Raw genomic sequence first — 12,001 nt, 5'->3', positions numbered from 1 at the left:
ATGGTGGTTACTCTGTGTTCTTCTGTTCTCCCCTGCTAAATTTGTTCTTAAGCATGTTTTCCATCCTTACTTTCATCTAAGCCATTTATGCCTACCTGAAGAATGAAAGGAAATGTATTCTCCACTCTTTCCTGGAGAGACTACACTTTTTCTGGTCCGCAGGGAAAGAACACTACAATTCATGCCTCACTGAACTCAACAGCAGAATGGCAATTTATTTCAATGAAACTGGCTGGATCACGTACAAAAATTCTCACATGGAAACCCAGCATACTTTTCAAAGAATGAGTCCAATTGAAACAGTGATTCATATCACCTGTTTCTTTTAATACTGTAGTGAATAGACCCATTGAGGGCCCTTCCATGCAACCATATAAACCAGAATATCAAGGCAGAAAATCCCACAATATCTGCTTTGAACTGGGTTATCTGATTCCACACTGCCATATATTCCAGTTCAAAGCAGATAATTTCCCAGGATTTTATTCAGCTGTGTGGAAGGGGCCTAAATCAATGGGAATAAGCTATATTATTGACCATTCAACAATGAGAGTGCATCTACACTGGGGTGCATCTACACAGTAGAATGAAAACAGTTTGACACCAATTTAACTGTCATGGTTCAATGCTAGGTAATCCTGGAAGTTATACTTTTACAGGGTCTTTAGTCTTCTCTGCCAAGGAGTGCTGGTGCCTCACCAAACTACACATCCCAGAATTCTATAGCATTGAATCATGGCCAATAAAGTGGTGTCAAACTGCATTAATTCTAAAAGGACCCCCTCCCCTAACTTATTTGGGAGGAAAATGTTTTTTAAAACAACTATAAAATAAGAGAGGGCTCTTTGTAAATATTTATGTTGAGTAAGGGAAAACTTGGAAAAACAGGATAGGTCTAAGGTTAAGATTTATGAAGATAAGAAAAAGATGGAGAAATGGGTGTTGGATCTCTCAGGTAAATCGGGAAAGATAGAAGAAGGTAAAGGGAAGGACAGGAGACCCTCACAGACCTTTGTTATACCTAATACATTTCAACTAGTGTATGTGTGTTCATGTGTACATGTGTCTACACGCGCGCACACCTGTAAGAGTGGAGGATTACTCAATATTTTATTAGCCCAGGTTATAGGGGACACAATTTAAAGGAGAATGGTTGAACTGCAATAGTAGAATGACATCAACCCTTGGAAGACTGTGGAAGTGTAAAGATCGCCACTGGTCTTTGCTGGACTAAGAGTATTAGTGGATAGAGAAGATATAAATGTGCATTTACAGAATGCACCACCATGTTCCCCACAGGGATACAGGATGTTTTATTCTTCTCTTGGTTCCACTACAGAAAACAAAGTTAAAAGGGAGCTTTCAAAATAAAAAGTGATGAGATATCTGCTGTCACTTACAAGATATGAAAAACCTTCGTGCATGTACCTGTCATTTTGACAATAAAAAACTTCAAGCTGTAGGTGAAATGCAAAGTCATATACTGACAAAGCTACCTACCCTTCAACCTTGGGAGTAAAATGCACTCAATACTTTCCTGAGATAAGGGCAGGTTAGAAAAATATGTTTTGTTGCAGCATCAGAGGCTACCAGAAACATTTCTAAAGGCTTACAGTAGGTGCTTTTGTATAACCTTTTATCATATTCTCAAAATGTTTTTGTGACACAACTTGAAGTATAAGACTATATTTTATCTCATTCTCATTTCAGAACTACACACATAATATGTAATTAGTGATGATGATGATAAGCTAATTATCAGGAGTATTCTTCTATAACTGACAGTAAGGAATAATACAGTGGCCTAGAGACACTTGGTGCTCTTCCAGACTATATAGTTATAACACTATGATTACACTTTTGCTGATGGAATAGCTGTTCCAAAAGTTTCCCCTATTTCCTTTTCCAAAGTAAAGGCAAGGGGTGTGGGAAGAATGCTTCTTCCTGAACTGCAGCTGGAAAACACCCCCCATAATTTAAAGCAGCAGCTCCAGAAACATCTACCCAATTTATATAGAAACAGAAAAGCAAGTGAACTATTTTAAGGTTCGCTAAGAGCCTTGCAATAGCAACACATGAAGCTCTTCATCCTTCATCTTTCCAATCATCATGTTGCTAGAATACATTTTCTATCTCCTTGTTTTTCCACCCAGAAGAATGAGTGAAAGAAAATTCAGGACTATTTGGTTGGTTACAAAGCTTCCAGCTAGCAACACATGGTAATGGAAAGAAGAAGAGGAAATCATTTGGTTGTGGATGTGCTTAGTAGAATAGATTCACAGTGCAAGATGGTGTTCTGGAGAGGGGAAAATTGGGCTCTGGCTCAAATCCAGGGGTGCATGCAATCTTCTCCATTTTTGTGGCACCTTGGCTATTTCCAAATGGCCAAAAAGAAAAAAGAAAAGAATTTCCACCCTTGGTGGATTCTAGGGCCATGTCTACAACTGCTGCAGGAGGTTCATATGGCTAGTTTTGCAGCAGACGTGCTGCTTCCACCCCTTAATCCAAAACAAGGACAACAGGAATTTACTTCAAAGCTTCCAGAAAGCAATGAAATGATTCCATTATTTCTGAGGTATAAACAGCTGGATCTGACTGGATCTGGCCCAATCACTGTGTCACTCATCAGAAGTGATTTCATCAGTAACAACATCAACAAAGCTCTGCCAGGCAGCTGGTTTCGACTGGCAAAACAGCTATGGTAGTGGCCTCTGTCAACTGTTTGTGCATAAAAAGGGCTCCAAGGATGCTCCCATGTTTTATCTGGGGTATCTTCAGAGCACAGCAGTCTGGATTATTCAGTAAATGTCAATGCAGCCTAGGAGTGATTAACTCTTCATAAAATCCCATACTTTATCCCCCCCCCCCAGCTGCCCCCCAAAGGATTTTAAAATTTTGAATGGGGGAATAAGCAAGCAGAATGTTCCATTTCTGTATTGACTTCTCCATCTAATACCGGCCCACATGTTGACTGTCATCTATGTACTACTACTTGCCCATACCAGCTCTGTCTAGGTCTGGAGTGGCCACATTGGGAGCATATTTGGGCAGAAAGAGGTATTATTCTCCTTAGACCTAAAATCTCCAGATACATGTTCATTGAGTAAAGCTTACTAGACAAAACTATAAACACTAAAAACAGTTTGTGAAGTACAAAAAGCATGTGTTGTAAATAGATAAATAATTCCATCTGTCATAGTAGTCAAACTTCGAATAAGACTTTCCCCAAAAATGCCTGTAAACCATCTAAGTTTATTTCTTATAATTTTGAAGTGCCCTAAGATGTGTTACAATGTTAAATGCCCAGGGTAAAAAATATTTTCTTTACAGAAATGGTACAAAGAAACTGTAATGCACAATAAAGAAGGTGAGAAAAATCCTACAGCTATTCCAAATTAAGACTATTCAACTATAATTATGTACTTTAGTTGATGAAATTATGTTGACAAATTAACTCCAGGCAAATGCTTTACACAGCTGCAACAATATCTTGCAGAAGTTACATTTCTAAGAGAAGGCATAATATTATCTACTGTTCATTGGAAAGAAAGTATTTTATACGGCTATTTCATGTTGGCCTATGGTGACCTCATGAATTTAAATGGTTTTCTTTTACAAGGAATAGTCAGAGGTGATTTTTCCAGTTCCTTCCTCTAAAATATAGCCTGCAGCACCTGATATTTGTTAGTGATCTCCCATCCATGTACTAGCCCTGCCCTGCTTAGCCTCCAAAATGAGACAGAACAGGATTTCCCGAACCATAGTGCAACTGAGGTTGGAAGATCATTCTGATGTCCTCATGAAACCCACTATCAATGTTTCCTAGCATGATTTACCAGGAATTGGGGAGATAGGTGAGGTCCAGCCTGCTCTTAAGATACAACTTTATCCTCCATGTTTCTTCTTGAATTTCTTTAACCCACCCTCCCATCTCTCTACACAGTGTAATAGTTTTGGTCACTATGGAGCCAAGCAGGATTTTTTCCCCTGTGGTATTTTTTCGCCTACCCTACACTGTTGTGAAGAATTGAACAATTGGGTAACAGTGGGGTCTTAAATAGGTCTCCATCATAGGTGTTGGAGGAAGTGGGCAGAGAAGAGATACAAACCAGTAATTCACCTCATGGCACATTTGTGTAGGATGGGAATTTGGAACATGGCTATCCTGAGATAAAGGGGTTTGACTTTCAGGAATTCCTCTCAGTTGCTTTGGTGTTTTCACTCAGTGGAGGCTGGGGGTCTAGTCTGGGAGACCAAATGCCCCAGCCTCCATTAAATAACTAACAGTTGATAAAGATGCCCTTATTTTATCTTTTGTGTTAGATCTCTTTATTCCTCAGGTTGGGCAGCAGTCTCATGATTTACGCATATTTGGGCCCCACATAATCCTTAACAGCCTTCATATAGAGGATGGGCAGATGACAATTCCCACATGACAGATAACTTGTAAGGAAGGGCATGATTATAACAACAAGCTCTGCCTATTAACACGGAAATATCCAGTTGTCTGAGATCAGAAATTTGTATTAAAGTGATCTATTTATGTAGACGAAACTTACACATGCTTGTAGATATTTTTCATACTGAAATCAATCCTACTTCTGCTGTAAGGCATGACCACAGGTATGTCAATGTCGAGATCATGACTGATGGGTGTGACATCTCTTTACTTCATGTTGAGGGATGAAAATAATATTTGAGTTCATTCATTCTTAAATTGTTGAGAAACCAGGATATTTTTGCACAATTTTCTCTTGGCATTCAGTGCCCTGAAGTGATGATTTCTGTTCAGAAAATGGGTTTACTGGAAACAAAATATTATTTTCTTCATTGTTGTACAAGAAAACATGCATATACTAATTTTGATCAACATATCAGGATATCTGAATATAAATGGAATACTACAGAGGAGTGTTCATTTTTCTTCTGCAGCAGGGAGAAAAATATATTAACTTTTTGTTCTGATGCAAGAAAGAAAACCTTAGAAGATCCGTACTTCATGTTGCACTTATATGAAACTTGTTTGAACATTCTTATAGTAGATGTATTTTTTGAATCTATATTCATCTCAAAGGATATGCTGTATTACTGTAAAATTAGGAAGAGGGACACTGTAACCTCAGACAACAGATGCTGGAAAAGCATTGGCAATCCCCAAGCTTTTCCTCTTTAAAAAGCAAAAGGCTAGAGCACAAAGACTAAAGAGAGATATAGAGGGGGGTGAAATAATAGGGCAGGCATTATCTAGACTCCTTCTTTCACTAATCACTTTACAAAGACATCACTCCCCCCTTCTCTCAAGAAGTTACTCTCTTTGTTTGTCCTTTGTTCTGGAAGTAGCATTCATGAGACTTCAGCCTTAGCGATGGATGCTAGCTTGCACCCACACATGAGAATCACTTTTTAGGTCAACTTCCTTTCCCACTTCCTTTCCTATCCTAAGATTTCCTAAGCCAAAAAAATAAGTTTTCCTTTTTACCTTACAAGACCATGACCAGTTTCTTCCACAAACCCATATTACACTGGCCCCACTACACTCTACATAATATAAGTGCCAAATATTCCTACACTTAACACCCCGTCACTGGATTGATCCTCTCAGTGTGGTGTAACTAATATCCTATTCATCCAGTCAAATTTATTACATACAATTGAGAAAATATTACTTTGTCCTTTGCTTCAGGAAGGAAAAATATCTTGGGGCACCCCTACATCTGAAGCATTATTTTATTAACAGAGACATATAGATGTAGAAATAAATCTTTTAATGTGATAATCAGATATACATAATGAAAATACCCCTGCTGCACAGAAGGCAAAGAGAGCTTCAAGTGATTAGAATTACAAACATTCACAAGTGATATACAATGGGATTCATGTATCACTAATCGTGGCACAGTCTCATACTCTAGTTACTAAGCATGTGTGATAAAAAAAATGGTTCTAAACTGTGTTCAAAAGTTGGGGGACCTGCTGCTTCATTTCTAAAGTCCTTTTTGAATTCTGGGGGTAAAAATTTTGAAACTTTATGAAACTTCCAAATCTTCGGAGGAACCTCATTAATGGCGGCCACACATGCGCATTAAGGAAAATATTACTGTTAATGAGGAAACTTGAGGGGCTTCTCCTTCATTTTTTGAGATATCCTCATGAAACTTGCTACAGTGATAGAATACATTTGCACCTGTTAACTCACCAAATTTCAAAACGTTTGACTTATCCACAGATTTTTGGTAAATTTTCAAATTTTTTATTTAAAACATTTTTATTAATAACGAAAATTTGTTCCTGGTTTGAAGTGTTATTTCCTGTTTCATTGGGTTGTCTTTACTTTGAAAGTCATTGTTCTACTCCAGAAGCTTTCTCTTTTTTTGGCAGAAACCTTGTTAAATTGGTGGAGAGAGACTCAACAAAGCAAAATGTACTATTTATAGGATTATGTCCCTTGCAAAAAAACAAAGTTTTGGCAGTGTAATAAAGTTTTGCCATGTTTTTATGACAGAAACAATTAGGAAATGACATTTATCACACAGGAACAGAAACCATAGCACACCATGAAACAACTCCCGACAGATGGCCATCAGCCTCAGAATAAGGAAATCTGTTCCTGGTTTAAAAGTATTGTTTCCTGTTTGATTAGGTAGTCTTTACTTTGAAAGTCGTAGTTCTACTCCAAAAGCTTTGTTTTTGTGGCAGAAACTTTGTTAAATTGGTAGAGAGAAACTCAACAAAGCAAAATGTGCTGTTTATAGGACGATCTCCCTTAATCCTGAAAGATTTAGTGCAGGAGCCCCATAAAATAAAATGCTCAAATTTGTGTTTTTCTTCATCTGTTGCAATAAAGAAAATAGATCAGTCACAGTTCTCCTCTTGGCAGATTCTGTGACTGGTGTTAGGGAGGGGCAAACCTCTTTGTCCTCTATCTTGATCTGGGAAATGTAGTTTTAAAGCAGGCATATGGCTCCTTGGTTACTATTGGGGAAATTTCAGGGGCTGCTATCTTCCTCATTTTTAAAGCTATTGGGGTGAAACTTGCTACAGTAGTATAACAGATTTATCACTCTTTGCCTATCCAGTTTCATAATGTTTCAGACATCCACTGATATTTTGGAAATTTTCAAAGTTTTTTAAAACAATTTTTTTTAAAAGACAAGAACAATACCTCCACCTCCCCCTCCCTCCTCCATCAGCCCTGATTGGCTGAGAGCCATGCCAATAGGTTTGGCTTCACCTCTCAGTAGGGCTTGGTCACAGCTACATCCAAAGACACCCGAGACTTAAGAATCAAAGGCTCATTTTGATTCAAATTCTTAATATCGGGGGGGGGGGGGGCATTGAGCAGGTGGGTCAGAACTTGCTTCAAAAGTGCTAAACTTCTAAATTAGATCCGAATTTAAAGAAATTCCAAACCAAACATAGAACCCTACTAGTTACTATGCTCCTAGTGAGAACAACCCCTTTTGAGTTCCTTGAAGATCCATTTTTGGGCACAGGGCCCATTGCATACATTTGGCCTTACTTTGAGAAGGCAATATATAGAGAGTTGAGCTACACTTCTAACTTTCAGGAATGTAAGTCCTTGCTTGGTCCGTCCTTGCATGACAAAGGGAACAACACATGCAGACATATCTCTTTTATAAGAGACTAGCTGTACCCGGCCATGCGTTGCTGTGGCATAATAAATTGGCCACCTTGATTAGCATGTATTGGCCTTGTAGCCTAAAAGTCTGGCTGATTCCTCCCTGGGGGAATCTTTTGTTGGGAGGTGTTAGCTGGTTCTGTTTGTTTCCTGTCTGAATTTCCCATTGAGGGCCCTCCAGGTGTTTTGGACTTCTACTCCCACAATACCTTAGATCCTCCCACCCCTTCCTTTTCCCCCTTGGCCTGTTGCTTTTTGGAATTGTAGGTGTTGTAGTCCAAATCACCTGAAGCTCCCAAGTTTGGCCATGCCTGTTGCAAGAAGGAGCCAGGCAGGCAGGCAGGCAAGGAGCCCGGTGGAGAACACCGGCCCAGACAGGTAGGATGCAGAGGCAGCAGGAGGTGCCAGGAGGGGGCCAGGTGGGGGGAGGGGGTCTTCCTTCCTTTACTCGCCCTCTTTCCTTCTTTCTTCTTCCTTCCTCCCTTCCTTCTTCCTTTCTTTCCTTCTTTAATTTATATACCGCTCTCCTTTCCCTCCCACCCTCCCTCCCTCTTTCTTTCTTTCCTCCCTTCCTTCTCTCCTTCTCTCTCTCTCTCTCTCTCTGTCTCCCTTCCTTCCTTCCTTCCTTCCTTCACTCCACTCCTTCTCTCCCTCTCCTTCTCTCTCCTTCTTTCTTCCTCCCTTCCTTCCTTTCCCTTTACCTAGGGACAGGGGGTTGGTGTGTGTGTGTGGGGAGGATCCTTCGTGGCAGGAAGAAGGGGTGCGGCTGGATGGCCTTGTGGGCTCCCTTCCATCTCGAGTGGGATCTCTTTTCCCCCACCGCTCTGGGGTCCTTTCTTCTGCAGAGCCCCTTTCATGCTCCCTTATAATCCCAGATTATCTGCTCTCAGATGGATGAGATGAGTCTTCATTGCCAGATCTGGGATATAAAGGAGTGCGGAAGGGGCTGGAGGTTCTCAAGCAGAAGCTGGCTGGCCCTCTGCCAGGAGGGTTTGGGGTGGGCCTCCTTCCCAGCAGAAAAGAGGCGAGAAGGAAGGGGGTGCAGCTGGGTGGGTGGGTGGCTAGCCTTTGGGTGCCTTCCAAGCGGTGAGCACTTCAAGCTGCGATGCACCAGCTGGAACGGAACAGCGCCTCCGCCAAGGAAGGTAGGAAGGAAACAGAGGAGGAGGAAGAAGAGGAGGAGGAGGAGGGGGGCAGGCTGGTTAGAGATTGTGGGAGTTGTAGTTTGCCCTCCCTCCCTCCTCCCAAGTATGTTTAGTATGTCCCCAAGTTTTTTGAAGCTTCAGTTGGGCAAAGCTTTCCCCCTTTGTTTTCCTCTGCCACGTCGTCCTCCCCTGCATGAGGTAAACCATCTGCCATGGCGGTTGGGCTTTTTGTGCGCTCTATCTTGCAAGGGTGAAGGCTGAGGCCTGCTCCAGGCATGCGCACATTGTTTTTTGTTTTTGTTTTTTAAAAAATGGGATTTTGAGGTACATTGATCTTGAATTGACTTTTGGTTTTGTCGTCTAAACACAGCAAGGAGGACCATGTGTTGTGTTGCCAAGTTTCGTGGTTCTGGGTTTTGTAATTTTGCTGTTTTTATTAAGGTAGAAATGGTCAGAACAGATTTATATATATAGATGGAAGGACAGTGCATATATGTATATGTCAGTGTGAGTCTCAGAGAGATTTTGCACATCTCTATAAAATATACAGTGTTGGAAAATGCAGTAGTTCTTTAAAATATGCAGTGTTGAAAAATACAATAGGTGTTGCCTTTTGCATAGACTGAAAAATTAATGGGATATGCGTCTTTGTGTCTTTCATGCTTACTTTGTGGGTAAGGGTGGGGGCTTAGCTTGACAAAGGGAAAAGACATTAATGTTGCATTGAGATGTCTTGTACAAATTTTGAAAGCCATGATCAGAATTCTTTTAAAAAAATACTGCTAGCATTACAGAGAGTCGGGTATTAAAAATTGTTCATTCCTATTTACTGTGTTTACATTCCCTTGGTAACTATGGTTGCCCCTTTTCTTTAGCTGCCTAACTTGTATTTCTAAATGTTCAAACATAGTTTTCGCAGCTAGTTTGCAGCTAGATGTTTGGAGATTGAATGAAATGTTCATGGGAGATGGAGAGAATTCTTATTTGAGGGGAACGTTTTTAGGATCCTTCATAACTACATCACTGTTGGCACTGAAGATCGTCCAGCAAGACATCTCACTGCCCCAAGGTAACTTCTCTCAACCAAAATCTCAGCAAAAGGAAGATATTTTCATATCCCTGCTGACATCCTGTGCACTTGTTAGAACTCTGAACATTGAAGTTCTAAAAACACAGTACAACCCTTAAGGCTTACTTTGGAATAAATCCCATTGATTTCAGTTGGATGTTTAAATACGGGACTGAACTGTACATTTCTTATTCTGATTGAGTCGCTTCACCTGCCTGGGCTTCCCCCCCCCCCCTCTTCACTTATCCTACATTTGTCTTCTCTTTTCAGAAGATAATATATTCAAAGCAGGTACTCACATCACTCATTGTATAGTACCATTCCAGTGTCAAGACTGGACTCCTGGGTGCTATTGAAATTCAAACAATAAATAATAAAAACAAAATCTGGGAAGGATAATGGAAATGCCCTTATTTTACCAACCAGGACAGAATGTAATCATGTGTTGTGCTACAATATTCTTAAAAAGGTACTGTCTATTGTGTAGCTTTGTTCCATCACAAGAACAAATGTATTCATGATCCATCTCAGTGAATTACCTACTACTAAAAATGAATCACAGTAATGCTACCCTTCACTTCTCCCCAACAAGGAGATAATACCTTTGGTATGTGATGCCATTTTCTATGGGTTTTGACAAACCTGAAATAATTTAATGAGGCAATAAGACCACACTTGTAGTGCAGCCAGAACAAAATAAGTCACCTTGAGGTAGTGTTATATTAAAAAGAGTGAGCAGGAGCCACTGAAGCAATTCGGGTTGTATTTGGAAAGCTATGTTTCATTGTGTTTTCACTCCTAACTATTGGGGATGCTCAGAGACATTCCCCATTACTACTTCATACCTCACAGTGATCTATGACTTTGAGGCCAAGGCTCTCTTGTAAGAAACTCAATGCACAGAATGCAGATTTGGGGATGAGCGGGAAGAGACAAAAAAGGAGAATATATTGGTAAATTCATTATAGCAATATCTATGTGCATGTTTTTAATTATTTGGGGGAAATTATAGTTGGTCACATGTGAAGTACATTTTTCAAGTTTACTAGAACAATAGAAATGGATAAATGAAAACAGAACTGATGTATGGATAACTGTATTATCATTGAAGATGGCAAAAATGTTTGGCCATTTATAGCCATCACACCAGTTGTCTGATGCTGCAGAAGCTTTAAATTCAGACAATCCTAGAGAAGAGAAAGCCTCTTGGGAGAAAGTCCACTGAACTGTGTTGTCAAAGGCTTTCATGGCCGGGATCACAGGGTTGTTGTATGTCTTTCGGGCTCTGTGGCCATGTTCCAGAAGTATTCAGAAGTTCCAGAAGTCCACTGAACTCTTTGGGGGCAAACTTCCCATTGCAGTATATTAACTACTATTAATTAGCTTGTGAATTGCCTAACACTCATTTTATTAGCTAGAAAAATGCACTTCGCTCTTCTTATCACTTTATAAGCAGCTTAGTTAGCAAAACAAAAAACACACACTATGTGAAAACAAAAAAACACACTATGTGATTGAATAGAAAAGACTGCCTGTCACTGCACTGAAAGTAACATTGGTTTCTTCATATTCCTTGCTGTATAAAGGTCATCAATAGAGCACACGTTGTATTACATGAATGGGTTCTCTACTGAAGATGTATAGGAAACCCCATTATTTTAAAACAGGTTTGCTTATTGTTTGGAGTTTGAGAACACTAGAACTACACAGGAAATAACATGTTAGTTGTTATAGATCTCACTAGCTTTCCAAGTAGGCTGTCTTTGGTTTCAAAACTTAATGTCTGCATACTGTTCACATAATTCAATGATATTAATAAACATGCACTTTATTATTTATTTATTTATTTATTGTTTATTTGAGTCGATTTTTACCCCACTTTTCTCCCACACCAAGGCAAGACTCAAAGTGTATAACAATACAATAAGAACATAGTAAAGGTAAAGGTTTTCACCTGACATTAAGTCTAGTCATGTTCGACTCTGGGGGTTGGTGCTCATCTCCATTTCTAAGCCAAAGAGCTAGCATCGTCCGTAGACACCTCCAAAGTCATGTGGCCGGCATGACTGCATGGAGCGCTGTTACCTTCCCACCAGAGTGATACTTATTGATCTACTCACATTTGCATGTTTTCAAACGTGTTGTCAA

The 12,001-nt window shown here is 39.9% G+C and overlaps 1 pseudogene; it reads left to right on the top strand.

Moving 5' to 3' along the window:
* The first annotated feature begins 8,744 nt into the window (after nt 1-8,744).
* LOC107982941 (small ribosomal subunit protein uS12-like) overlaps nt 8,745-12,001 on the top strand; it is a 30,076-nt pseudogene continuing 26,819 nt past the window's right edge.

The sequence above is a fragment of the Anolis carolinensis genome, chromosome 5, assembly GCF_035594765.1.
Source record: "Anolis carolinensis isolate JA03-04 chromosome 5, rAnoCar3.1.pri, whole genome shotgun sequence".
Taxonomy (NCBI): domain Eukaryota; kingdom Metazoa; phylum Chordata; class Lepidosauria; order Squamata; family Dactyloidae; genus Anolis; species Anolis carolinensis.
Note: the sequence above shows the minus strand (reverse complement) of the source record. Positions and strands in the feature narration are given on the sequence as shown.